We start from the raw sequence: 27,974 nt of genomic DNA, 5'->3' as shown, positions 1-27,974 counted from the left end.
GGTTCTTCTCATCAAATTTCTTTGCAAATAACAGCTAGAAGCAGCTCATCTAGAACCATCTGCTGTGGATTTTCTGACCACGCCCCCTAAGGCCTCCTTGGGGGTCCAGAGTCCACTGTTCTAACGGATGTGTAACTACCTGGCATTCAAACAATTCTGAAGAACTGACTTTACTTTCCCTCTAATTTCAAAAGTAACACAAGCCCATTTGTAGACGAAACAGGTAAAGGAAAGAAATATAGCTCACCTGTAAGAGGTACTTGCTGAGGTCCATCCCACTCCGTTGTGATCCCAGCCACACCTGAGCAGTTGGAACAGTGGTTGACACAGAGTAGACACTCAATGATAAATATGTCGAATGGATGGTCATAAGCAAGCACTATGGCCTCCCCATGGCCTCAGAGGCTCCTGGGGCTGAGGGAAGGTGCTGCCCTGGTCCTCCTGGGCATGCAGGCATGGCTCCGTGGTCCCGGGAGCTAGTGCCTGCTTCTGCTCTCAGTACTGCCAGCCTCCAGGCCCTGCAGCTACCAGACATCCTCTGTGTTTGGGTTCGCAAGCCCTTGGGTCTGTGGAAGCCACAAATAGTGTCTGAGATGAAGAGTCTGCTTCCTGGAGTTCTCCGTGCAGGGATGCTTTTTATCACAACCGCCTTTTATCATGAAGGATGGAAACCTTGAGGCCTTACCTACTGATGACTTGATTTTGTGATCGAATGTTATGCTCGTAATAGTTCAGGTGGCTTTTATATTTTGGTGCCTGTTTTAAATGCACCAAAAGAGGCCTGCTGGGGCGTCCTCCCACTACCCACTTAATTGTGGCTTCACCTGAGCAATTGGCGCCGCTCCATGTTTAACCAGTTAACTGCCACGCGTCCAAAACGGAAACCATCCCCACACGCCACAATACTTTGAATTTAATTTAAAAAATAAATGTGCAATGACTATTATAAAAATAAATATATTACTCACAATTTGGGTGTTCTTGAATATTTTCAGTTGAGAATTCTCATGAAAAAAAAAATGATTTTAAAACATTTATAGATGCTTACGGCGTACGACGGGTTAAGATTCAAAAGAAAAACATTAGGAAGGCGTCTTGGCCAGAAGTTCTGCTCACAGCAGGCTACAAAACCCCCAGCCAGCCTTCCTCTCTCCTCTCTCTGCGGTGAATACAACTGGTCCACCTCAGTGCACCCCAAGGCTCAGGCAGAGGGGACCTGTTCCTGAGTGGGAGCTTCTTGCTCCCACCCCCAGGGAGGAACTGGGTGGGAGGGGAGGAGGCAGCCATGGCTGCATGCCCAGCTGAGGGCGCCCAGATGGGTTGCAGGGTCAGGAAGAGCTGCAGGAGTCAAGGCCTCAGGGATCAGATGCGGTACTCCACATAAGCAGTTCATGTCCTGCCCAGAAGAATCATCCAGAAGGCTCTTAAAAGTCCTGAGGCCTGGGCTGCACCCCATACCAATCACATCAAAACTCCGGAGCTGGACTCAAGCATCCGTTTTTAAAGCTCCCCAAGTTATTCCAATCTGCAGCCAAGGCTGAGAAGCATTGCAATAGATTTTCTCTTCATCCGTCTTTCATCTCTGCTCCTCTTTGCTTGGTTTTGAGACAGCATAGGGGAACTTGGGCCCGGAATGGAAAGTACTGGGTAGCCAGGAAGCCAAGTTAAGACCAGGTGGCTAGAAGGAATGCAAAAACGTTACCACCCCTCTCCTTCCTACTAAAGTACACAGAGGTAGCTGATGTTACACCCCTTCTAACTGCCTATGGAAACTACTGGCCCGCAGGTGCAGTTGATCAAGGTTTGCAGGCTATCCACAAACTTCCCAGGGCGGTGGAGGGGACGGTAATGAGCAGTCCACCATCTTGCCCAGTTACCAGGCAACATAGCTGGAAAAGGAAGCAACTAGACCCTGAAATGGAAAATTCTGCAAGCCTGCGTTTTTCAAAAAGCCCCCCTTTTCGTGCAAGCTCGCTTTGTCCCTAGCTTATAAAAGCTGCCAAGCAGAGCCAGCCCGAGACAGTTAAAGGACTGCCCGTCCTCTGCGCTGCCTCCCCTTGCTCGAGCATAGGCTTAATAAAATCTGTCTGCAAATTTCTCCGGGATGTCCTCTTGATTTCTATCTCGTGGAACCCAAGAACCCCAATCCCAGTAACGGTTTCATTCCACATGTCAACGCAAGAAACATTCAAACCTGTAAAGAATTTTTGTGAGTTTATTTGAGCCAAAATGTGGGCAATGGCCGGGAAGCAAAATCTGAATGCACTGAGGTACTGCTCCAGAGAATGGCAACCTTGCACCTTATTTCATACATTACAATCAAAAGAGAAGATGTAAGTGGGTTACATAAAATTCATTGGTAATAGATTAGGGAGGTGGGAGAAAGCCAAGGAGGAGAACCTCTGGGACTGAATAAAAAGTAAAATGACACATCTTTTACTTGGGTGGGTACAGGATAGGTAATCAACAATTAACATGATAAAAATAACAATGAGAGGATTTGTAGTCTCTGCTCTGGTGCATTGCTTGTGCCCCAAGGGGTTGGGGTGGGGGGGGGGGAGGGAAGTTACCCTGACATTCCAAAGGTATGTTATCATAGATGCAAAAGACAATAGATAGGCTCAGTTAAAGTAAAGATTGACTTTTGTCAGGGAAGATTCTAGCCCAAGACATGACTACCTGCTGTAAACTGCTCTTAGTTAAAGTTTTACTTTCAGACCATCTTTGTGGTTATTTTAGGTCTCTGCGTCTGCAAGGCTGCCACGAAGGCCTTCCCTGAGCTTGTCAGCTTAGCATGTGGCCCCTTACCATCCACACACAGAGAGCTCTTCCGATCACGGTTTCAGATGTCTATCTTCCCACAACAACCTCAATAGAAAAAAAAATTAAAAATAACAACGCTTCTTTCTCCCAGCACCCACATATCAATGAATTCATCCTGCTCGGGTTTCCTGCTCACCCTTTATATTCCAATCCCTGTTGCTGAGGGCTGGGTACCCAGCCCTGTGAACAGTAATCTTGATGGATGATGCACCAGGAACACCTGGAATGAGACAGAGCCGTTCCCTCAAAGATCTAAGAGGCTGCACAGGAAAAATCCATATGCATCATCTAATTACATAAAACTAGTTACCCTTCATTTTGGTTGATTTAATTTATCTTCAGTGTGATTTGCTTTAGCTATGTTTCCATAACCAGTGAGATTTGAGCTTGATGGGGGTCTTGTCTTCAAGTCTCTGAATCACTGCAGGTGATGAGGTTATTGCTTTGAGGGGATATAGCACCTGGCCTGTCTCTCATCTGCCTGGAGGGAATTACAGGTGTGTGGTTCCCTGGAGTCACTTATTCACTGACTCTGTCACATCCACAGATGACTGACAGCGTATGTTACCCTCTAGATCAGGGGTTCTCAACCTGTGGGTCGAGACCCCTTCGGGGGTCGAACGACCCTTTCACGGGGGTCACCTAAGACCATCGGAAAACACATATATATAATTGCATATTGTTTTTGTGATTAATCACTATGCTTTAATTATGTTCAATGTGTAACAATGAAATTGGGGGTCACCACAACACGAGGAACTGTATTAAAGGGTCGCGGCATGAGGAAGGTTGAGAACCCCTGCTCTAAATGTCTCTGGATTTCACTCCAGGATAACCTCACAACGCTGTTACCCTTAGGGATGGAACACAGTGTTGATATCATTGAATTTAACCCAGTTAATAATTAATTAGAAGGGAACAAAGGGAAGGCCTAATATTAGAGATGTGCCCAGTAAAGTCTGGGTGATATGGGAATGATAAGCTTGCCTGTCGGTCACACCTGGGAGCAGGTCATTGGCCAGGGTGGGTGTGGCCACTGCAAGGGCACAGAATCTGAGATACATAAGCTCCTGAACAGAGCTCTCTCAGGCTCTCTCTTGCTTGCTGGGCTCCTGGCTCTCTGGTTGCAGGGGCATGCTCTGCTGCATTCACCCACGTGGCTCATGGCCATGTGGGCCACACACCATGGACTGATGGACTGCAACTAGCCTGATGCTGTGCTGGGCTCAGCTCCGCCATGGAATGCAAACTCTGTAAACTGGCTTTGCTTTTAGCTCTGCTGAAGCCCCAGCTGCACCTTTCCCAGGACTGATTTGAGGGAAATGGGGCTTTGGAAAGTGTGGAATATAATTCCATGCAAATGAAGCTTTCTACCGCATCTCATCCTCCCGTCGGGGGCTCTGAAATATTTATTCCAGCAGCACCCCAAGAACCCCACTCTAACAAGCAACGGAGAAAGGCAATCCATGCAGTTCTCCAATAACAGGATTGCAATTCAAACTGAAATCTAACCATCCATTTCCTTGAACTTTTGACCTCTCATGTCAGTTACCTGCTGATTTTCAGGTTGGAGGATCTCTGGTGAAAATGCATTTTTTTTTTTTTTACTGAAATTACATACAGAATCCTTAATTGTACTTACATTCTTGTTCTGAATGGCACTTACCAAATTTCCTTTATTTTAAACTAGACATTATTGAGAACATAAAACACATTTCTAACCATTCAGAAAGTGGAGCATTTTAAAATCTGTTTGAGTGCATTGGGGGAGACAAAACCACAGAAACACCTGTGTGTACCTCACAGAGCAGCAGACCCCTCAGGTCCCAGCATGCACGGCAGCATCGCCAAGGCCCTCGCTCTCTGGGGTCTATCTCTGTGGCACTGTCAGTGCACATTTCTGAACTGAGCTTCCTGTAGGTGTCACAGGGCTCTGGTTACACACTGAGCAGTTAATTCTGATCTGTGTTTCCCAACTAGCTAGTCATTGCTGCAACAGGACAGATGGATGGGGAGCGGGGCTAAGGGTGGCTGCTGGGGGAGGGACGGAGAGCCTTTGCCTTTGTGTGCTGCTTCTGGGGGTTTAATATATATATTAGAGGCTCAGTGCACGAATTCATGCATGGATGGGGTTCCTTGGCCTGGCCAGTGATTGGGGCCGATCTGGGCTATCTTGCCCAGTCCCCTTTGGGGCCATCAGGGCCAGCTGGCCGGGAGCAGGGTGGGGTGGGGGGTCAGGTTGGAGGGGACATGGGAGGTTGGCTGTGGGAGTGCACTGACCACCAGGGGGCAGTTCCTGAGTTGAGCATCTGCCCCCTGGTGGTCAGTGCGGCATCATAGCGACCCGTCGTAATGGTCACTTAGGCTTTTACATATAGATAGATAGTTTTATTGATTTCAGAGAGAGGGAGACAGAGACAGAAACATCAATGATGAGAGAGAACCACTGATTGGCTGCCTCCTGCATACCCTCCACTGGGGACCGAGCCCACAACCTGGGCATGTGCCCTCACCGGGAATCGAACTGTGACCTCCTGGTTCACAGGCCAACACTAACCACTGAGCAACACCTGCAGGGCTGGGGCTTTTATTGTAAAGGAAATCTTTTTAAAAAATATATATTTTATTGATTTTTTACAGAGAGGAAGGGAGAGGGATAGAGTTAGAAACATCGATGAGAGAGAAACATCAATCAGCTGCCTCCTGCACACACCAGCCCCCCACCCCACCCGGGGATGTGCCCACAACCAAGGTACATGCCCTTGACCGGAATCGAACCTGGCACTTTTCAGTCCGCAGGCCGACGCTTTATCCATTGAGCAAACCAGTTAGGGCTGTAAAGGAAATCTTGATCTTTGGGGTATTACTAGTAAGTAGACACCTCCTAGGCCTCTTCCTGTTTTGCTCACAATTTGCATAGTTCCGGATGAAGTGCAAAGGGCCCCCAAAGTGGCTTTGCCCCACCACTAGATGGAGGAACACCTTCACCTGTGCAGCCCTGGAGACAAGGGCCCAGGGCACCCCACCCCCACATCCTCCTCCGTGGCCCTTCCCCAGTCCGGGCAGGAAGCCACCTGCCACAGCAACGGTCACTGCTGGGGTCAGGCTCATTGTGTGCTTTACATTTTAAGATCTGATTGCTGCGTGCAGCCACAGCATCCTCTTTGGTGTTCTTTGAAAGTTCTGTGTTTTCCCAGCTGTTCCTCAAACCTCTGTTGGTCAGGGCAGCCTTGCAGATAGCTTTCCAAAATTACCAAGACGATCCGCATTCTTTCCACCCACAGGATCCGCACTGACCCCCACCATTTGTTAATGTAAATCCTCCCACCCTTCTTCGGAGCTGGTCTCACTTCTGCAAATCAAAAAAAGCTGTGTGTGTCACTCCCAGCCCGTGAGTGGCTCTGGCCAAGGGTCATGGGCCAAGCCAGGATGCGTTTCCTCTGTTCCTGAACTTCATATAGATAGAATCACAGGGTATGCCTTTCAGTGTGTGGTTTCTTTTGGTCAACACATCGCCTATGAGATTCATCAATGTTGTACCGGGAGGATCACCTATAGTCAAGCCCTTCTGGTTCCATTATTTGTGTGTCCATTACCTGATCCCTGGACATCTGGGCTATTTCTAATTTTTGACTCTTGGGAACAACGCTGCTGTGAACATTCCTGTAGAAGGATTTTCTGGATGGATGCATGCATTTCTCTTGTGTGCATACCTCAGAGAGCTGCAGGTCTGTGTAAATGTATGTCTGCCTTTGTTAGAAAACACCAGCTTTCCAAAGAGGTTGCTTTAATATATGTTTAATCCTCACTACTACCTTAAGTGTTCATCCGTCAGCTCACAATTGCGCAGCTAACAATGGAGCACCTATGTGCCAAGTACTGTTCTAGGTATTGGGATATAGCAATGAGTAGACGGACAAGGTCCCTGTCCTTAGGACACATTTTCATGGGGGAGACATGCAATAAAACCTAAATAACCAAGCCTGGCTGCGGTGGCTCAGTGGTCGAGCGCCGACCTATGAACCAGGAGGTCATGGTTCGATTCCTGGTCAGGGCACATGCCTGGGTTATGGGCTTGATCCTCAGTTTGAGGCGTGCCAGAGGCAGCCGATTGATGATTCTCTTTCATTATTGATGTTTCTATCCCTCTCTCTCTCTCCCTTCCTCTCTGAAATCATTAAAAATATATATTTTTAAAAACCTAAATAACCAAGAAGGTCATTTCAGGGGCTGAAATGTGCTCTGAAAAAGGAGTGCCTTTTGGAGGCGATGGAGGAGGGGCTGTTTCTGCCACAGTGGCCTGGGAAGGTCTCTCTGAGAAGCTGAGTCAAAACCTGAACGATGGGGAGGCGTGGTCACGCAGGGCTTGGGGAAGAGGGCTAGAGGCAGAAGGACCAGCAAGGGCATCTGCCCTGGGACAGGAAAAGCGACCCAGCGGTGAACAAATAGACAAACAGGCTGCTGTCTCCGAACAGGAAGGAAGGAGCAGGCGGGAGCGTTTGGGGGAGGACGCAGAGGCCAGTTTAATGAGGACCATGTAGACCCTGGAAAGGAGTTTGGACTTGATCCTGGAGCAGTGGGAAGCCACGAAAGGGTTTTAAGCAGAGCTGTGAAGAGGATCTCATTTAAGGAGATGCAACAAAGATGGAGTAAGGGAGTCTCGTTGGAAGGCCATGTAGTGATTGATCCAGGCCAGAGCCCCGAGCTGGGGCTCGAGCTGTGGCCATGGAAACGGTGACAATGCCCAGCATTCAGGATAGATTTTGGAAGCTGAGCCAAGAGGACTTAATGAAAGATTGGTTATGGGGTGAGAAAAGTGAGGAACACAATTTAGATGCTAGGTTCTTAGCCCGAGCAACCGAGGAGAAGGTGGTATCATGCTCTGAGGTCAGGAAACTGGGGAATTTGGTGAGAAAAAGCAAGAGTTCCATTTTGCCTAATTTGAGATGCAAATGAACATTCAGGCGGAATTGTTCAAGAGGCTAAGAGGCAAGGGTTCAGGGGAGAGTGGTGGCCTAAAGACCTAACTTTAAGAATCATCAGCTCGTGCGTGACTCTTAAAGCTTTTAAAGCACGGGATCACCTAGGAGGAGAGTGTGGGCCCTACATGGGACTGAGGACGTCTCTTGGAATATAAGGAGAATTTCAAGTTCCATTTCACAGATGAGGAGACGGAGGCTCAGAGAAGCTAAGCAAACTGCTCGAAGTCTCATGGTATGACCAAGTCAGTCTTTTTACAGGGTCTGCATACTTACCCACCTCACTTTAATACCTAACGTTTCTCTGCTCTACCACTTCCATGCCATGTGACCTCCAGTGAATTATTTCACTTCTTGGTGCCTCAGTTTCCTCATCTGTAAAGGAGGAAGAGTAATAATTATACATATCACACAGGGCAGTGAGTATAGAATAAGTTAATATAATTAAAGTGCTTAGAACAATGCTTGGCACGCAGTGGTATTAGCTAACATTGTTCCAGGAGCCATGGGCTAAGAACATGCAGGCCTCAGAGGTGAGAGGAGCTAGAAATTCCAAACCTGCATGGCCAGGTGAGCTGGCTCGAGATGCCACAGCCAGGGAGGGGTCAACCTGGATTTGTCAAGGGTAGGTTGGAACCCTTTTATAGTTGTTCCCACAGTTGGTCTCAGGGTGTGGATGAACTTGGACCTCTCCCTCTTGCAGGTGAGCCGTGGCACTTTGGGTGAGGGCGGGGCTGTAGGCAGAGGTCACAGTGGCTCATGCTAGGAGCAAAACCAAGTGAGGCATGGCCTTCGCTCCAGAAGTAGCCACAGGAGCCCTACCTAATGCCTTCTATTTTGCTTTTTCTTGGCATTTGTTCCTTAAACATGTGTGGCATAATAATAAACATATTTGGTCTTTATTCCCAGTTCCTGGCACAAGTATCTTAAAACCTTTGAAATTTCCTGAGTGACAGAAACTATCTTTTGCCATCCACAAGGAGCCCCTTTTGAGTACATACCCTGAGTTTATGCTAATGAGGTAACTTAGATGAGGCCCCTAGATGGGTGTAGTCATCACAATGTCCGACTGGAAGTGTGACCAGTGGAAGTGGAGCTCTTGGGGTGCTGCAAGGAAGAGAATTTCCTGAGGCCCCCGTGAGAGGACGGGGTTTCGAGGAAAGCTTTATCAATGATGTAAAATTAAGGGGGTTCCCCTCCAAGATCCCATCTCCGCTCGTCCCCCCAGGGAAGAAGTCCAATCTTGTCTTCAGCGAGAACAGAGCCAAGGCCACTGCCCAGAATTTCTGTTCAGTATTGGAGTCCGGTCCAGCATCTGGCTGGCTTAGCCCGCATTCCCAGCTGCAGTCCACTGCGTGTGGGGTCTGCCCGGCCACATGGCTATGGAGAGAGAACATGCCAACGCTTCGGTGAGGGCGGGTCACGGAGCAAGAATGAGGGGAACTCTTTGGGGATTTTAACCAGGAGCTTCTTCAAACTAACCAATTAACTGTCCACGACTTCCCATGCTTCTGATGGGGTCCACCCCCTGGCCAATCCATTGTTCCCCAGGCTAGACTGACAGGCAAGAACCTCCCTGCTGCACCCTGACTTCTACTACACAGGTGCCTCTCTCCCTCTCCACCCCGCCCCCCCATCTAGTACCCAATGGGGGAAGGGAGGGGTGTCATCCTCTTGGAGGAACAATGCTGTGTGAAGCCGTAACTTCCTGGTGAAGCTTCCCAGGTGACCATACCTACAGTGTTTGGTTTCCCTTTGCTTTCTTTCCTTTATTCATATTCACTAGCTAATTCCAATGATAACAGAAGAAGATGGGGGCGGGTATTGGGAGCTGCAGATGAAGCTCTATAAAAACTCTTGAACAAGATTTGATACGCTTCTTGGCTGGTGAACAGATCCCCGTGCTAGGAGGGTGGTGCACCCCAGTTCCATGGGGACAGCAGCTCCTGCACCCCGGGCCCTTCCAGACCTCCCGCTATGTACTTCCTAGCGGGCTGTTCAGTTGCGTCCTTTATAATATCCTTTACTACAAACTGGTAAGTATAAGTAAATGTTTGCTGAGTTCTGTGAACGGCTCCAGCAAGTTAACTGAAACGGAGGAGGACATGGTGGAGCCCCCAGTTTACAGCCAGGCGGTCAGAAGCGCAGGTGACAACCTGGACTTGTGATTGCCATCTGAGGTAGGGGCAGTCTGGGGGGTCTAGGCCAGTGGTCGGAAAACTCATTAGTCAACAGAGCCAAATACCAACAGTACAACGATTGAAATTTCTTTTGAGAGCCAAATATTTTAAATTTAAACTATAGAGGTAGGTACATTGTTATTAACTTAATTAGGGTACTCCTAAGGCTTAGGAAGAGCCACACTCAAGGGGCCAAAGAGCCGCATGTGGCTCGAGAGCGGCAGTTTGCCGACCACGGGTCTAGACCCTTCACTGGTGGGATCTGATGCTGTTTCCAGCTAGATAGGGCAGGACTGAGTTGAATTGTAGGGACCCCCCGTTAGTGTCTGCTGAGAACTGGAGAATTGCTAGGCAGTGCTGGAAAACGCACATCAGACCATGACTTGGGATTCCTCCCATTAGCACCTTGCTGCAAAAGCTGCATCTGAAGGCAAGAGAAGAGAAAGAGCTGGTGGATGCTGAATGTGTTTTATGCACAGGAGGCGAACGCCCGTTCTGTGTGTGTGAGCACAGTGTCCATGGTCGTCTTCTGTTGGTAATTGCATCCCCTCCATTTCTTGGAGTTACTGCTCCATTCCTACTGCATGTCATTCACAGACCCCACCCCCCTGTTTCAGGCATTGCCCTAAAGGTAGGTGCATGATCTAAGCTGCATGACCCGAAATGTCCCCTTTCATTTTGTTGATATCGGGAGAACAACCTTTCTTTCCTCAGAGGTGGCTAAGCTGTGATGACACAAGAATGGAACTGTCAGCCACAGGAGAGAGCAAAGCCAACAGAGAGATGGGGAGCTTGGGGAGCTTCATCTGAGCCCCTGGGTCAGGGCTGCCTGAGCCCATCCCTCTGCCCTTCTCAGTCATGAGAAGCAATACATTGCCTGTTTGCCTAAGCTGGTTGGGGTCCCTCACGATCAGAAAGGACTAATGGATTCTGCTAATATTCACAGCCTTCGCTGAGACTCTCCTGGAAGGAATTGTGTTGTCATTTACTAGTTTCCTGAATGATGAAGCTAGCAGGTTACAAGGGCCAGCCCAAGTTCTCATGGCATTAAATGAACTGCCCACCAGAGCTGAGGGGCTCTATTTTTACTTTACACCCTCCCTGGAGCCCTACCCCTGCCCATGTGGCCTCTGAAGTTCTTGGGAGCCCCCAAAAGAAAGGAGACCCCAGTTCTATGGTCAGAGTGTTTGGAGACCAGGGGACACACCACATGGGCAATAGTTTCCATGGGGACCCGGATGTCTCCAGACAAGGAGCCTGGGACAAAGAAGACGACTGACTCTGGACTGAAATTGCATTGTTTCAGCTCCAAGCAACTCTTTGGACCTGGGTTTCTACAGTTCTGGCCCCAGTGAAACGACTCAGTTAAATCATGAGTTCCTGAAAGGCTTAGCGGGTTCCCGGACTCGCCTGGATTCCAATCTTCCTAGAGAGAGAAAATCGTGGGGTGGTATTGGCTTCATTCACGTGTACATGCATGTATGTGTGTATGCATGTGTGTGTATATATGCATGCATGTATGTGTATGCGCGCACAGATGTGTGCATATACCCACGCAGGTTCTAGCCTTACAAAGTTCTTCAGGGGAAAAAAGAGAGAGAGACAGAGAGAGAGAGAATATGAATTAGGAAGATGGTAAAAAAAAAATCAGAATTCCTTAAAACTCCCTTGGGAATCGCCTCCTGGATTGGCCTCCTTTCCTCCTGAGGCATCTTCCTCTCAAAGCTCTGCGTCTTGTCACAGCCCCTGAGTGGGTAGCAGCCGTTTGAGAAGAGCCTTGTGTTACTGTCTTGCCTTCCTTTGGGAAGAGGGTGGGAAGATGATTTGAGGAGTTGAAGGGGGGAAGGGGGGACATTATTCCTGCACCTCAAACCTGGCAAGCCCCGGGTTAAAACGCTCCAGAAAATAAAGCACTTAAAACACAGCCGGGAGAGGGTAGACCCAGGAGGCCCAGAACGAGCAGCAAATGTGGGTTTTCAGTGTTATTCTTGTCTTCTCTGGGCCAGTCACTCCCCCTCGCTGTTCTCACTGCCTGGAGCAGATATTGTTTTTAAAGGGTAACTCTCTCTTTGCTGAAGCGGAGCCTCTGCCTGCCTATGGAATTCCTGTGTTCGAAGGAGGAACAGGGAGAGAGAGCCAAGTTCCTGTCTAGCCACCTCGCTGCCAGAGCAGGCTCAGGTGGCCAGAGTGTGGCTGCGCGGGGGTGTGTCCCTTTCTCCATCACTGTTTTTTGCTGGTGGCACAATCAGGCTCTTAGATGATGCTAATGAGGTTCTTGCAGAGAGCTACAAAATTATCCGTGGCAGATGGTAGAAGGTTAGGCTTTGATTTCTCTTGTTCCGCTGTTGTTTTTCTCTAAAAACGTGCTAACCAACGTGCCGCTTTCCTGTGCTTCATTTCGACAAAGCCACACATTAGTTTTAAAAATCCTTTTCATCTGACCCTCCTCTAATCATAAACTCAACGAGCAGCATCTTTTCAGAAACAAAAGCAAACCATAACCCAGCTTCTTCCCTCTGCTCCTCCCCTGCAGTCGGTATTTTTTTTTTTTTTTAACACCGAAGTCTTTTGAATTTCTCTGAACCTACAGAGATAATATACACCAATGTCATGTGTGTCCCTGGTAACGTGTAATTTCATTTTCTTATTGGCTGGGGCGAGGTTAGGTTACTGCGTTTTGATTAATCTGCACTCCCTCTATTGACAGATGTAAAAGCAAAAGATGTTATAGGAGACAACAAGAGAATAGCTACCACTTACTGAATACCTTCAGCATTCCAGGCAGCATGCTAAGAAATGTGTGGACATTCTTTTATTTAAGCCTCACATTAATCCTTGGAGCAGGTACCATCATTATCCCTGTTTTACAGATGAGGAGACTGGGACTTGCAGAAAGACACGTGTCCAAAATCAGAGGCCAGGAAGTGACAGAACTGGAATTCAAAGCCCGGGACCCTCACTTCAAAACCAGTGCTTTGCGATGGTCTATTCTTCCATTTTCCTTGATGAATTTCAGTTGCATTAGTGCTGGTAACCTCTAGGATTCAGGGGCATTTTTCCTGATTTCAAACCCTTATTTGGGAACTAGGCATCAAAAGGCTCGTTTATGGTGAGAGGGTCACACACAGTTATACAGGCATTGGTTTGGTAGACCCCTCATTTTTGCAAATGAAGAAATTAGCGTCCAGAGAGTATGGTTTTTCAGTTCCCTTTTGCTATGTAACAAATCACCCTAAAATTGAGCGGCTTAAACCACAAACCATTTCACTGCTCCTGATTCTGTGGGCCAGGGCCTTGGGCACAGGTCTCTCAGGACAGTTCTACATGGTGTCGGCTCAGCTGGCTGGATCAGGGCCTCTCTCACACACCTGGGGCCTCGAGGTTGGCTGCTGGCTCTCCGCGAAGCAGGACAGCCCGGACTTTCCTGGCTCAGGGTGGGTACAGAGCGCAAGGCCGAGGCCCAGGACGTCTCCTCCTATTAGTCAAAGCCAGTCCCAAGGCCAGCCTAGACTCAGCGGGAGGGGAACAGACTCCGCTTTTTCATGAGCGGGAGCGGCATGTGCCAGTTAGGACGCCTGGGCACGGCATCTTTGCAGACAGCACCACACATGGTGACTGTCAGTGGCAGGTAGCCAAGCACTGGGCCAATGTTACAGAAAATCCCACCGCGGCAGCCTTCCTGGAACAGAAAAGACTCCCTTTGGAAAGTACATTCTATTTTGACTCTTTCAGCTCTAACAGGTGGAGGGCGTTTTAGAGGGGATGGGCACTGGCGTCACTCATCTAATCCTGTGGCTGAGAGATAATGTTCTTGTGTGACCAGTTGAGTCCAGTGCCCATGTCACACACTGCAGGGGCAGGGCGGGGGGGGGGGGCACTCCCTTGATCTGGGCAGTCTGCACATTCTCTTTGCCCATGGGAGGACCCCAGGCAAAGGAAATGGGGCAGGGGATGTTGGCTCCACTGAGGACACAGAGGAGCCGTGCCCAAGGATGTTGCAAAAGCTGCCAAAGTAAGTGGGGGAGAGAAAACTAACTCCAAAAGCCCCAAATGATCAGCCCAGTGTGCCTCTAAAAATAAACGTGGATGGCCTCGCCAAGAGGAATTTAGTGAAAAAATGAAAGGCATTTCAGACCTTAACCAGCAGGGCCCTTGCCATCACTTGATGAAGCTCACCCACCCACCTGAGTCAGGAGCCAACCTCAAACCAATGTCCAATGTAGGATGGAGCTGGCGAAGGCCAATCAAGGGGATTGTGATCAGATGAAGAATCAGTCAGTGACTGTTAGGATCAGAGGGAGCCTAAGAGATCAAGTTGAGTCTAAAGTCCGTGTTATGTATGAAAAAACTGAGCCCATGAAAACACAGAGTAGTGAGGTGCCTGCCCCAGGTCCCATCCCTGCGATGCTTGCATCGGTAATGAGCACTTGGGGAGCGCCGAGGGGGGGTCAGCATCCTGCTGGGTGATGGGAAGTCAAGGTGGAGGGGGACACAGTCCTCGGCCGTCACAAGGCTGACTGTCCAGGGGAGGAGGGTGTGAAAACAGCGATTACAGAACAACACTGGGGATACGGAGCTAGCAGTGCTCAGCGAAGACTGCCGGAGCCTGGAGAGTGGGTGGCTCTAGGACCAGCGCGTTCCACAGCTCAGCTCCCAGGCCCTGGCTGTCAGAGCCCATGGGCTCTCGGCAGAAGAAAGTTGGTTTTAAAAATCCTGCCTGCTGAGCCGCCCATCGGAGCTACATTACATGATTTGAAAGGAAGTAGTCTTACAACCTCACGTGCATTAAGAAGAGCAAATCCTGCCCTAGCTGGTTTGGCTCCTTGGATAGAGCGTTGGCCCATGGACTGAAGGGTCCCGGGTTCAATTCCAGTCATGGGCACGTACCTCGGTTGCAGGCTCAATCCTCTGTCTCCCATCAATGTTTCCCTCTGCTTCCCCTCCTCCTCCCTTCCGCTCTCAAAATCAGTGGAAAAATATCCTCAGGTGAGGATTAACAACAACAAAAAAGAAGAGCAAATCCTAACTGAGCTTGCATTTGGGCAGATCCTAACAGAGCAGTCACACGTCTCACGACACGAGCACCCTCCTTGCACGTGGTCCCCGCCACCAGTCCCAAGAGAGGCAGTAAGCTTTCATCCAGAACCTCTGACTTCCAACTCCCTCCCCAGGCCACCAAATGAGATAGAAACAAGAATAAAAACAAAGCCACTTAGAAATGGAGCCAGCGCTACCGTCGTGCCAGAGGAACTGCCTTGCACAACTGATGCCTCACACGTTTGAAATGCCAAGAGGGCAAAATGACCTTTAGATGGGGCTTCAGCAACCCTGCCTCCCCCAAAACTGCTTGCAAAGATAACAAGGAAGCAGTTGTTATGACTGCTGGACGGGTGGCTACCCGATTGAAAATTAAAAACATTGGTTAGAATATTGCTATGTTATCTACACCGACAGAAATACCTCCCTTCTGTTGATGCCACGGTTCTCCCTCCCGTTCTCTTTGTGTCCGAATCGGAACATTATTTGGGCTTTGGCGTGAATTAACGATTCCTGAACAGCTATTATTACTGATCTTAATAATAGCTCGTTTAGCTCGCATTTTGAAAGACCTTTTGATGTTTAGGTGAGCAGAGACACATCCTGCTGGCGGCTGAGGAGAGCCGGACCAAGGAAGGAGTCCACCATCAACATGAATGGCCCCACCACTCTCCTGAGGGCTCTCATGCTGACCCCCCTCCCCTCCCCACTTCCTCCAACTCCCACAACTGGCCTCGCCTTCCTTTCTACACCCCTTCTTCCCCCAGGAGAGTGGAGTGTTTTGGCTTCCAACCCAGTCGTGTAAGGGAGAAGAGGAAGGAGGAACCAGAGGGCTCCTTCCCCTGCTTGTCATTCCCAGCAGACTCTGCCATGAGGGGCCGGCGGAGAGCTTAGCCACTAGTACAGCTGATCGTCACTATTTTACACCCAGACCTGGGGTACAATTTCCCCAAGAGGGGGAGTTCAAACCCCTGCCCCAAAGCCCCCTTCTCTAATATGATGCGAGAGGAAGGGTGAAGAAGGGACAAGGAGCGTTGGCGTCTTGCAGCTCCAGGTGTGACCCTCAGACCAACAGCCTACAATTCAGCTGGGAGCTCGTTAGAAATGCAGGCCCCAGGCCCCGCCCCAGACCTACTGGCCGGGAACCTGCGTTTCAAAAAGCTCCCAGGTGACTTCAATGCCTAGTAGTTTGAGGAGCCCGGGGCTGGATCGTGGTCTGCAACCCCGAAAGGACACCGGATTCACCTGGGAAGCTGTGCAAGACGCTGACGCCCAGGTCCTGCACCCCGCTTTGATTGAACGGGTCGGGTGCCGCCTGGGCACCAGGGTATCTTAAAGCCCCCAGGTGGTTCTAACGGGGAGCAGCCTTGGCGAGCCCATGCCAGGAGCCGCGGGAGAGCTGAGGGCTGTGAAGGTGGGTGCCCCGGGCGGCGGGCCCCTTCCTCGCCAGGCAGAGCCGCGCAGGGGTGGCCAGCCCAGGGTGGCGGGGCAAGACCCAGGGACGGGGCAGGGAGCGTGCGGGTTTCCTTCCCGCCGGCGCCCGCGTTTGCACAGACAGCGGCTGCGGGGTGACCGCGGGCGCGTGGTCCGGTCCCCGCCCGCGCCGGGCCACCGGGGCGCAGCGCGCAGGCGCAGGGCGCGGGCTGGGCGGCGGCTGCGGCTGGGCTCGGGCGGGGCGGGACCGCGATGACTCAGAGGGCGGGGGCGGCGGGCCAGCCAACCGCGGCCGCCCGGAGCCCAGCCTGCCCGGCAACAGCTGCCCGCCGCCGCCTCCCAGAGGAGCGGGGAGGAGCGGGGAGGGGAGGGGAGGGGAGGAGCGGAGCGGGAGGGGGCGAAGGCGGGCAGGTGCGCCGTGGCCCGGGAGGGTCGGTCCTTTGTTCCTGCCCCGCACAGCCCAGGCCTGGGCGCCGCCTTCCGAAGCTGAGTCACGGCTCCCCCGCCAGGCGTGTGGCCACGTGCCCCCGCCACCAGCCCCCATCCGGAAGAAGGCGCCCCCTTCCCGAGGCCGCCCCGTCTAATGGGATTGCAGGGACCGAGAGCAGAAAGCGGGGCTCCTCTTTACAAAGCCGGTTACCCACCCCGTGCAGTACATCACCAAGGTCACCCCTAGCGCCCTCCGCCCCAGGAGCCGCTGTCCCCGAGGAGGCCACCTTCCGGGGCTCACGATCCGCGGCAGCTGCGTAGCGATGGTCCAGGGAGGGCCATCCCCGGCTGCTCCATGGCCCACAGCGGCCTGGGGAGGGGGGTGTGGCCTGAGGGTGCTGGCCTGGGGTCCGGGGGAGGCCTGTGCGCAGGGGATGGGGGGTAGAGCTGTGGGATCTGCGTGTTAGCTAGTGCCCACGTGTTTTGTAAGCAGGGGGTTTGGTAGGCTTTCCCTTGGAGAGTCACTGCTTTTGTAGAGGTTCCCGTGAACATGCGTGTGAGCCACAGTGGGTGCTGCTCAGTGAACTTAAGTTGGGGTTGCCCTCGGAGCCGCAAAGAGCAGTTGGCAGAGGTGGCTGTCTGTCCAGGGACCCCAGGCCCCCCGAGCCTGTGTAATGTATGAGCGCGGGGGGGCCACAACTTCAGGCAGGAGTTCCGACGTGTGCGGTAGTGTTTGCCTCCTGAGAGCTGCATCAGCGGCCACTGTTTGTTACCTCTTGATTTTAGGGATGTCATTCCAGTCTGTGGATTTGGATATATTGTAGCTTTAGCCTACTCAGCCACCAGCGGACATGCACCCCCAGAAGAGCCTGTTATGTCTAGGTAGATGGCAGCTCGAATGGCTTTTTATATAAGCTCTACTTTAAAGGTTGCTAGTTAATCAAAGGAGGATAGAGAGAAAAAATTCACTGAAGATTAGGTTTAGGAGCAATTTCCCCCCTTGCTTGGCAAATGTCATCTTAATCGTGTTCATAGCCCCGAATGGAAAAATAAAAAGGATGAATACATTATATTTTCGACAGTTTGTTTGAAGTGTGGACTCATGACTCTGACGGCAAAGGGGCTTGACTCAGATCTCAGCTTTCACACGTACTCGCTGTAACTTAAGGTAGGTTTCCAAGGTCTTTGAGCCCCAGTTTTCTCATCTAAAAAATGTCGTTGTAACGATTTATCGATTTATTTTATACTTCCTACCACCAGATATTATAAGAAGGGATTTGCTTGTGTTATTCCCACTTTACAAATGAGGTAACTGAGGCTCAGGGAGACTAAGTAGCAAGGCCCCCCCATCTCAAGCCACACCTGTTCCCCCAGCAGCCCCTGCTCTTGACCACGCCTCTTCATTGCCTCCTCACTCCTGATTGGCTGTCAGAAACTAGCTATGCACGTTCTCATGAGTGCACCCTAATGGCTAACATTTTTTTTGAGGAGTTACTGGGTGCCAGGAACTAGTATAAACATTTTACTTGAATTAATTCATTTAATTCTTACTGTCACCCCATGAGATGGGAATTATTTTCATCTCCCATCTCTCAGGGGAGACAGCTGAAACAGAGATATCGAGAAACGTAACCCAGGATCACTCTGCTAGGAAGAGGCAAAGCCAGAACTTAAACACTGCAGTCTGCCAGGCCTGGGGACCAAACTGCTACCCTGTGCTGCCAGTCACATGCATCCCATAAGATGGAGAGGGGCGCTCTACTCTCCTGACCCACCAATGACGGTGGGATTCTTTCCCCCGCATCAGCCCGCCTCTGGGTGCAAAGGCTCCCTTCCATTGGCGAGGTTCTGTCTCTTCTGGGCCTTTGAAAACTGGTGTTTATATGGGACCAGTTAGAGGGGCTTTGGGAAACTGAGTACAAACACACATCTGATCCCCTGGTGACCTGCGGGCAGCCTTCAGCAGAGGCCCATCCGAGTGAGGGACGCACCCTGATGTGGCTCCCCGCCCAGTGCCGTCTGAATGCAGGGGGGATGGTTTGCAGGCACAGCGTCCAGGTGCTGACCGGCCTCCCGCGCAGCCTGGCACTGTCCCTGCACGTGGGGCCGCTCTTCTTACACTGAGGTTCGGTGTATGCTAGAAATACAGGTGTTAAAGGGGATTCAGATGTAAATGCCAAGCATGTTATCGGAAACTACAGAAAAGGCGATCCTTGTGGAAAATAGCAAAGAACCTGGCTGAACTGTGTTCTAGTATTTTGTGGAAGGTTTTGAGCCATGAAATTGGATATTTAGCTGAGGAGATTTCTAAGCAAAGTATTGAAGGAGCAGCCTGGTTTGTCCTGAATCCTTAGAGTGAAATGCAAAAGGAAGAGATGAATGGAAGAAAGACCTGTTAAGCAAAAAGGAACCAGAACTTGGCTACTTAGAGAAGTCTGCGAGAGAGAGAGAGAGAGAGAGAGAGAGAGAGAGAGAGAGAGAGAGAGAGAAAGCTTGTTCTGATAGAACATAGGGTGTGGCTGAACACCCATTTCATACAGAGATCTTGGGTGTGACCAGGGATCCAATCAGTCCTCTCAGTGGAAGCCAGGAATAGAGATGGGATCATACCAGCAAAGGTGCTGCCAGGAGGAACTGAAGGAGACAGAGAGAGGACAGAATGGAGGAAGCCTGTTGGACTTCTGAGGTGCTACGGGCCAGCCCAAAGAGCCATTCCTTTGGAAATGAACACTGTTCTTCAAGGAAAGGGAAGAAAGACCCTGAAGGCTGTTCAGAGGTGATCAGGCCACCTCCTCAGTAGCCTTGAGGGAGCCCCCCACCCCCACTTGGAAGAGCTGCAGAGGTGGGTCTGGAAGGCAGAGCACTGAACCGAAGAGGATTAGTCTGAGCCTGGTGACCTGGTGGGATTTGCCTTGCTAACTTTTGGACTTTCTTCGGACCCATCACCCCTTCCTTCTTTCCCGTTTCTCCCTTTGGATCAGAAATGCCTGTCCTGTGCCTGTCCCACCATGTGTTTTGGAAGCATGTGCTTACCTGGTTCCACAGGTTCACAGCAGGACAGGAATTTGCCTCAGGAGGAGTTAAAGCTCCAGTTTCACCATCCCCGAGTTAGATGATGTTTAGATTAGGCTGGACTTTGGAGCTGATGCTGGGATGAGTTAAGGCTGTTGGGATGGAATGAATATGTTTTGCATGGGAGAAGGACATGAATTTGGGGGGCAGGATGGAATGCTATGGACTGAATTGGGTCTCTCAAAATTCACACCTTGACACTCTAAACTAGTGGTTCTCAACCTTCTGGCCTTTAAATACAGTTCCTCATGTTGTGACCCAACCATAAAATTATTTTCGTTGCTACTTCATAACTGTAATGTTGCTACTGTGATGAATCGTAATGTAAATATCCGATATGCAGGATGGTCTTAGGCGACCCCTGTGAAAGGGTCATTCGACCGCCAAAGGGGTCGCGACCCACAGGTTGAGAACCACTGCTCTAAACCATGATGCGGTTTTATTTGGAGGTGTACTTAGGGTTAGATGGGATTAGTGTCCTTATAAAAGACCACAAAGTGCCCTCCCTCCCTCCTCCCGCCCTCCCTCCCTTCCCCCTGTGAGGACAGTGAGAATGTGGCCATCTGCAAGCCAGGAAGAGGGTTCTCACCAGACACCAATCCTGCTGGCATCTTGATATTGGGCTTCCTGCCCCCAGAACTATAGGAAAATAAATTCCTGTTGTTTAAGCCACACAGTCTGAGGTATTTTGTTATGGCAGCCTGAACTCACTAAGAGAATTCTTAAAGGCCTGTTTTGAACATTTTAAAACCCTGGACTTGCCCTAGCTGGTTTGGCTCAGTGGATAGAGCATCGGCCTTTGGACTGAAGGGTCACGGGTTCGATTCCAGTCAAGGGCACATGCCCCGGTTGCGCACTGGATCCCCAGTGGGGGGCACCAGGAGGCAGCTGGTCAATGATTCTCTGATCATTGATGTTTCTGTCTTTCCCTCTCCCTTCCTCTCTGAAATCAATAAAAATATATTAAACAAACAAACCCTGGACTTTCTGAGGCAGCACGGATGCTTCTAACAGATTTGGGGAGAAGTCCTACAGGAAGAGCTGGGGTTGGGGGGCAGGAGGAACAGAAGAAAAGCACAAAGAATACTATTTCAAGGCAGAGGCAGGGGTTGACGGAGCTCCTAGCGCTCCAGGCACCTTGCTGGGCTCCACCCTCAGTAACTGCCTTTGGCCCACAAATACCTGGGGAAGCTGGTGGTTCTGGCTGCCTGCTGGCCAGCTGGCCCTCCAGGGAGCCCTTAATCCTGGCCTCTCAGACCTCCCTCCACAGACAGAGAAGGATGACCATTGTCCCCTTTAAGGAAGCCCCAACCCTCAGGAGCTGGGGGGACACGCGCAGCCCAAAGCAGACTTTTCTTTGTGCTTAATCTCCATCCCCAGAATTGGCCAAATGAGGAGAAGGAACCGCCAGGTCCAGACCCAGCTGCCCCTCAAAGCTTCTCCCTCTGATTCCCACGGTCCCTCCAGCCTCTGGGCCGTGCTGCCAGGGAGAGGGGGAACTGATCTGAGTTTCACTTCCCCTGGAGGAGATGTGAAGAAAGAGAAAACGAACCCAAATTTGGGCAGCAGCCAGGGAAAGAGAAAGGGAGTAACCATGAAGCCTCTGACAGGTGCCAGTCACTTGACCCACAGGCCACTGCAACTCCTACCACACCCAAGGGCACCCAGCTAGAAAGGGCCAGGGCTGGTCGGGAGGGAGCCCCAGTCCACCCCAAATGAGAACCAAGGACCTGGACAACTCCTGGGCATCAGCATCCACGGCAGGCGCGGGCCACCAAGACAGCAGCTCTCCTCCCGGCTGCACTTGCCCTTGGCCAGCAGCGTTAGCATGAACACTGCTGCCCGGGCCCAGCCTCAGTTCCTCATTTCATGGTCTGGGATTTGGCCTGGGCATTGGGCTCTTAAAGATTCCCAGTGATTCGAACATGCAGCCAAGGACTGAGCCCCACTGCCCTTGGGGACCTGCATTCCTCTTTCTCTGTAAAATGGGGTGGATGGTACCTCCCAGACAGCGTGTGGTGAGGCTGACTGTGAGAGGGCCTAGGAAGGGATGTCCGGAGAGGGAAGGGAATGGCTCCTCGAGGACTAGGCGATGGGCTGGGCCAGGTGTTCTGCTAAGTGCTAAGCTCTTCTGCAAGGCGGCTGGGCAGACTCCCCTAGGGGAGTGGGACCACACCCTGGACCCCACTCTTGTTTGCATCTGCCCAGCTCCTTACAGCGTATAGAACCCTTCATTCCAGAAAACCAAGGCTGGCACTCCATGGCCCTCAACAAATGTCTGTGAAATAAACAAATGGGTGAAGTCCTTTGACCTTCACAACAGCTCTGAGAAGTAGCCGGCAAGATATCCTCACCTCCCCTGATCCTGCAGGAAGAGTAGGGAATTGAGAGTCAAGTCAGGTTTCTGTCACCAGCTATGTGTCTCAGAGACACTGTTAAGGGAACGTGTCAAAGCCTTTGTTTCTCCATCTGTCATGTAGACTTTCTAACCATTCCTTATAAGGCTGTTCTGAGAAGCTGCTGAGACACCACATGGGAGAAACATTTATATAAACTACTATTTGATGAGGGAATTGAGGTTCAGAGAGGTTACGTGATTTGCCCACAATCACCTAGCTAGTACTTTGTGAAGTCATAACTTGAACCCAGGACCAAAGTACTTCCGGGCTTCCCCATACCCCAGATAGAAACACAGGCTTGCATATACTTTAAAAAAAAATAAAATAAAATAAAAGGCAAACAAACACCCAGAAAAGTACCTGGCTGTAGAGAGAGAGTCAGCTCTTTGGAGGAGAGGCCCTGGGGCTTTATGGGGCCCAAGGCTCCCCTGAGGGCGAGCGTGTTGCAATGAAATCTGCAGGAAGGAAGAACTGGGCCTTGAGTGGAGATTTTTTATTTTAATAAGAGGACTAGCCTGGGAGAAAATGCAGAGAAATGAAGAAGCCAAGGATGTTGTTTGTCCAAGACAGAGAAGCTGGGAGGAAAGCAAGGGGAAGAATTGGCAGTCGTGTGGGAGGAGCCATTGCCATCTCCAGAGGGTCCTATAGCCAAGGAGGGGGCTCCACACAGCTCTGAGCATGGCCTCTGGCTCCCAGGGCCTGCGGAGGAGGAGGGAGGAGGAGGGCCATGGCAGGTCCTCACACCCAGCCTGCGCCTGGGGGCTGCTTGCCCGGCGTTAGCTCCTCCCAGCAAGCTGCTGGCCTGAAGTCACACTAGACAAGGAAGGAGCCAGGCATTACTGATAGAGCCTTTCTCCTCCCCACTGTATAGGTGAGGCTCAGCAACATTAGGTCATGGGCTATGTAACAGCATCCGTCCTTCCCAACAGACCCTGGTCGTTCCTCTGATGGGTGGCTGTGCACCTCCATTTACAGAATCCACGCGTCTGCTCTCCTCTGGACCCCCCAGTGAACTCGGGACAGGTTCCATGTGGGGCTGCCCTGCAGGCAGGCGGGCATTACCTAATTGCTGGCCAGCCTCTTTTGTCACCTCATTTTTCCAAGCTGCCTGGCTCTGAGAGCCTCCATCTCAGACAGACAAATGAGGCTGCCGCCTTGTTCTCCCCGAGCTCCTGCAAAGGAGGAGATCAGACGGAGGCTGTCGCCTTGATGGAGCCGCAGCCAGGAGCCGGCACAAAGCGCCGGGAGCGGCTGATGTCTTCAGCGGGCGACGACAAAGCCCAGGCCAGTGCCCTACTTGCAGCCACGGCTTTCTGATTGGGCTCTGCCTTCTGCTGTGAGGTCCCGGGGTCAGAATTCTGAGCCTGGGACTCAATCTTCATCAGCCGCCCCCCCCAACCCCCCCCTCCCCCCCCCCGGGGAGATGAACCCTTGTTAGAGCCAGCCCCAGCCTCCTAAACACCTCTCCGACCTCCTCCAGGCAGACGCTTCTGTGTGCAGAGGAGAAGCACGTCATCAGAGGAACGCACTCTGCTGCTGCACGACCTCAAACAGGCCTGCGTGCGTGGGGGCTGGAGCGACACCCAAAGGCAGGGCTGGTGCAGGTGCCCAGCTCCAAAGTGGCATTCTGGCCCTCAGTTCCAGCCATTGAACCAACCCTGGAATTGCCTACCTCTGGACCTTTTGTGAGACCATTCCAACTCCAAGCCAATGTTAGTCCGTTATGCTATGGCCTGCAGCCGGAAGTACCGTGACTGACCCAGCTCCTGGACCCGGCTGTCCTCAGTGTCATACTGCTCCGCTGGTCCCTCACCTTCTCCCTCTCTCCCGACCAGGCTCATCTTCTCACTCCCATCCTCTCCCATCATGTCAGCGACATCCAAGGTGCTGATGACTCACAAATCTGAGCCTCGTACTTTCTCTCGACTTCAGACTCGCAAGTCCAGCTGCCCACTAGCACCTGGTCTCTGTCCTGTTTCTTTTCCTGGCTCCAATTTCTCTGCTCCCTCTTTTTTTTTTTAAAAAAAAAAAGTTTTTATTGATTTTTAGAGAGAGAGGAAGGGAGAAGAAGAGAGACAGAAACATCTATCAGCGGCCTCCTGCATGCCCCCTATTGGGGATCGAGCCTGCAACCTGGGCATGTGCCCTGACTGGGAATCGAACCGGGGACCTCTTGGTTCATGGGTTGACACTCAACCACTGAGCCACGCCAGCCGGGCATCTCTGCCCCCTCTTAATGTTGGCTTTCTCACGGTACACTCCTGGGCCCTTTTCTAGCTATACTTGCCCTTGGTTACCTCATCCCTTCATGTAACTTTACATGACACTTCTATGTTGAAAACCAAGCTTATATCTAGAGCCCAGAGCTCTCCACCGGTTTCGAAAAGGCAGCTACCAGTTCACCGTCTGTGCTTGGAATGTTCCATGGAGCTGCCCTACCTGGTGCATCCACCTTCCTTAGACACTGCTCCCCACTGTGTGCACCAGCTCCCCGACACCCACCACCGCCCTTCAGACTGGAAGCAGGAATTACAGAAGAACCTCCTTTCCTGATCTTCATATGCCAGGAGCCACTGAGCCCTTGATTTTACCTCCAAAGTACATTTCTACTCTGCCCCTTCTCTCCACCGCCTTCGCGTTCGTTCTGGCTGCCAGCAATGCTGCAGTCACCTGGCACCTGACTGAGCACCTCCGCCCTCGCTTCCCTCCAATCCAGGCTCCGCCCTGCAAGCACAGCCAGATGCCTAAAATGCAGATCTTACCTCACCTTTCCGCTCACAGTTCCTCCTTAACTCACCATGCCCTCCCAGCAGTGGGTTTCAAGCTGCTTTTAGCAGAAGGCGTCCAATGTGCACATAGTAAATTAAAGCAGAATTGGAACAGTTGAAGTTAGGGAGGGACATCTAGAGACCCTCCCAGTTACTCAGCCTTCCCCTGCCTTCCCGCAGTACACACACACACACACACACACACACACACACACACACACACATTCCTGCATTCGGTTTGTTCAGACTATACATGCTATCTTGTCTGCCCTACCTTGATGACCAGGAAGCACCTCTTCACATCTCCAGCCACATCCAGCATCTATTGGAGACTCTGGATCATATTTTGAAAGTCAAAAATCCTTTCAGTCGTTTCTTGGCTGCATGCAATTTATAACCTGGCACTAGCAAGGCTTACCTACTACCTCTGTAGGACTTAGGGGCTCTGGATCCAATTTGTACTCGGGTGTACACAGAACAGGGAATGTTGCTTGGCGCCCATGACGTCACTGCCACAGTGCTGGCTCAGCCAACAGTTGCTGGGATGTACTTAGCCTGTTGGGGCTGAACTGCCAGGCCGTCCGAGCAGACTGGTTTGAACAATAGGAACAATGCCTCTCTTCAGGTTCCTGCTCGCCATAGAGGCTCAGGCCGCCCTGCGCCCACGGAAGGGATGCCTTGTCACTGAATGGGGCAATGCAAGCTCTGGAACCTGGACAGCTCCAGGCTCAAGCCCCAGCCGTGCCCCTTAAGAAGCGTGTGACTGGGGCTAGAAAACCACTCTGAGCCTCAGTGCCCTCATCTGTGGAATGGCTGGTCATTAAGATAAGGACCATGTCTAGCATATGCCAAGGGCCCGGTCATGTCTCAACAAATGGTGGTCGTTAGAGGACACCCTTCACCAGCCCTGCCTCGTTCCTACCTGGGCTCCGAAGCAGGTGCTCTGGACTTCATGAGGGAATGAGTCGCCCCCAGTCTCTGCTTTCCAAAGTGGGGGTGCTGATGGCACATTGATGAGCATACCTGCCTGGAGCCGGTCCATCCTTGCTGTTTCAAGGGACCTGGCATATATGGCATACTGTTCTTAATATGTTTGCTCACCTTCTTGGCACTATGTGTTTTAACCAAGGTCACCTCTCTGAGAAAGGTTGTTTCCCCAGGTAGGGATTTTCCCCTGAAGTTAGGGAGGGAATAAAACCCCTTAACTAAGTGCCAGGCGGGTAATTAATCACTTTAACTACGAACAATCATGCTTAAGCTACATAATCTTTACTCCCTGGAATGGAGATAAGAAACGCCCTAACCTTTGGAATAGAGATTGATAGGATTGGAATCAACTGGTATAAATACAGATGTAACAAAACAACACCTCTACAGAACCTAGAGACAGAAGAACTTCGCTGGAGAGAACATGGCAAAAGATCCTGGACAGAAACTGGCCTCAGAACCTAGAGACAGAACCTAGCGAGAGACCATGGCAAAAGATCCTGGACAGAAACTGGAGACAGAACCTAGAGACAGAACCTAGCGAGAGACCATGGCAAAAGATCCTGGACAGAAACTGGCCACAGAAACTGGCCACAGAACCTGGAGACAGAACCTAGCGAGAGAACCTGGCTACAGAACCTGGATAGAACATGGCAAGAGAACCTGACTAGAACCTGGTGACTGAACCTGGCTGGAGAACCTAGTGAGAGAACCGAACCAGAACTTCGCTGGAGATCCTGAACAGAACTTGGCTGGAGATCCAGACCAGAACTTGGCTGGAGATCCTGGCTAGAGATCCTGGCTAGGCTGCTGATCAACTGAACGCTGTCTCCGTGTCATTCCTTCTTCACCGACTCCGTCCACACCTTTGGGGACCCCTGGACCTGCTGGGGTTGGACCCCGGCATCTGGCCCCCGAACAGGGACCTGAACCCCGGACCCTCAGATTGGGGTTGGACCCCGGCACGTACCCATCCCTGGCTCAGCCCCACCTGGCCCCCTGTCTCAGGCACCCTCACCCTTGAGGTCAGCTGGCCAGGCAGCCTCAGCCCCCACTGGGGGCAGGAGGTCTGCCATCTGGGGGGTAGTTCTCTTGGGGTGGGAAGGATGGGGAAAGCTCTGTGTCCACTACATCTGAGCTCTCAATCCACAGGGGTGTTTGCTGCTGGCCTCCTGACACCTGGTGGTGGCTTTTAGGGGGTCGAGTTCAAGCAGCAGGTGAGAGTGTGTGAAAGGTGAATGTCAGGGGTCCTTCTGGTTTTGAGAACCTTTGATGCTGAGCATGTTAGATGTGACATCAAAAAGAGGTGAGTCTGGCTCACCCATCTAACACCTGGGGAGCTCAACACAGCCCCTGGCTCCATTGCAAAGGGGCAAGGGGAGACCCCGAGGGGGCCAGGGACAAAATAGGGTCCCGGCATCCTCCTGGACACGCTGTGGGTCCCCAGGGAGGGAGCTCATGCAAGCAGAGTACTTAGCACACGGCCTGGCCTACGATGCCAGCTGTGTTAGGTGGAGCTTTTCTTGGAAAGAATAACAGGCTGATAAATAGAACTGAAGCCGCACAGAACATAATTCTGGTGAGGGCATCCGAAGGCCAGCAGCGCAGTAGCTTCTCATTGTCCTAGGAGTCCAGACAGGCGTGCGCACAGCCTGAAGCCCTCATGGTCACCCCACGGATCTCCTGGCCCCCACTCACCCTTTGTCCTGCGTGCCAGACACATGGTCTCATTTCAGTTCTTCAATAGGCCTCGTCCTTCCTCAGGAAATGACCTCTGACCTTTCCTGGTTCCCCAAATGTGTGTCCCTCCTGCCTGCATCTCCCCTCCAGAGCTCAGGGAGGGCAGGCCCCAGTCAGCAACCTGGC

The sequence above is a fragment of the Myotis nattereri genome, assembly GCF_964212035.1.
Source record: "Myotis nattereri genome assembly, chromosome: 17".
NCBI classification, from domain to species: Eukaryota; Metazoa; Chordata; class Mammalia; order Chiroptera; family Vespertilionidae; genus Myotis; species Myotis nattereri.
The sequence above is the reverse complement of the archived record's forward strand: the minus strand, read 5'-3'. Positions refer to the sequence as shown.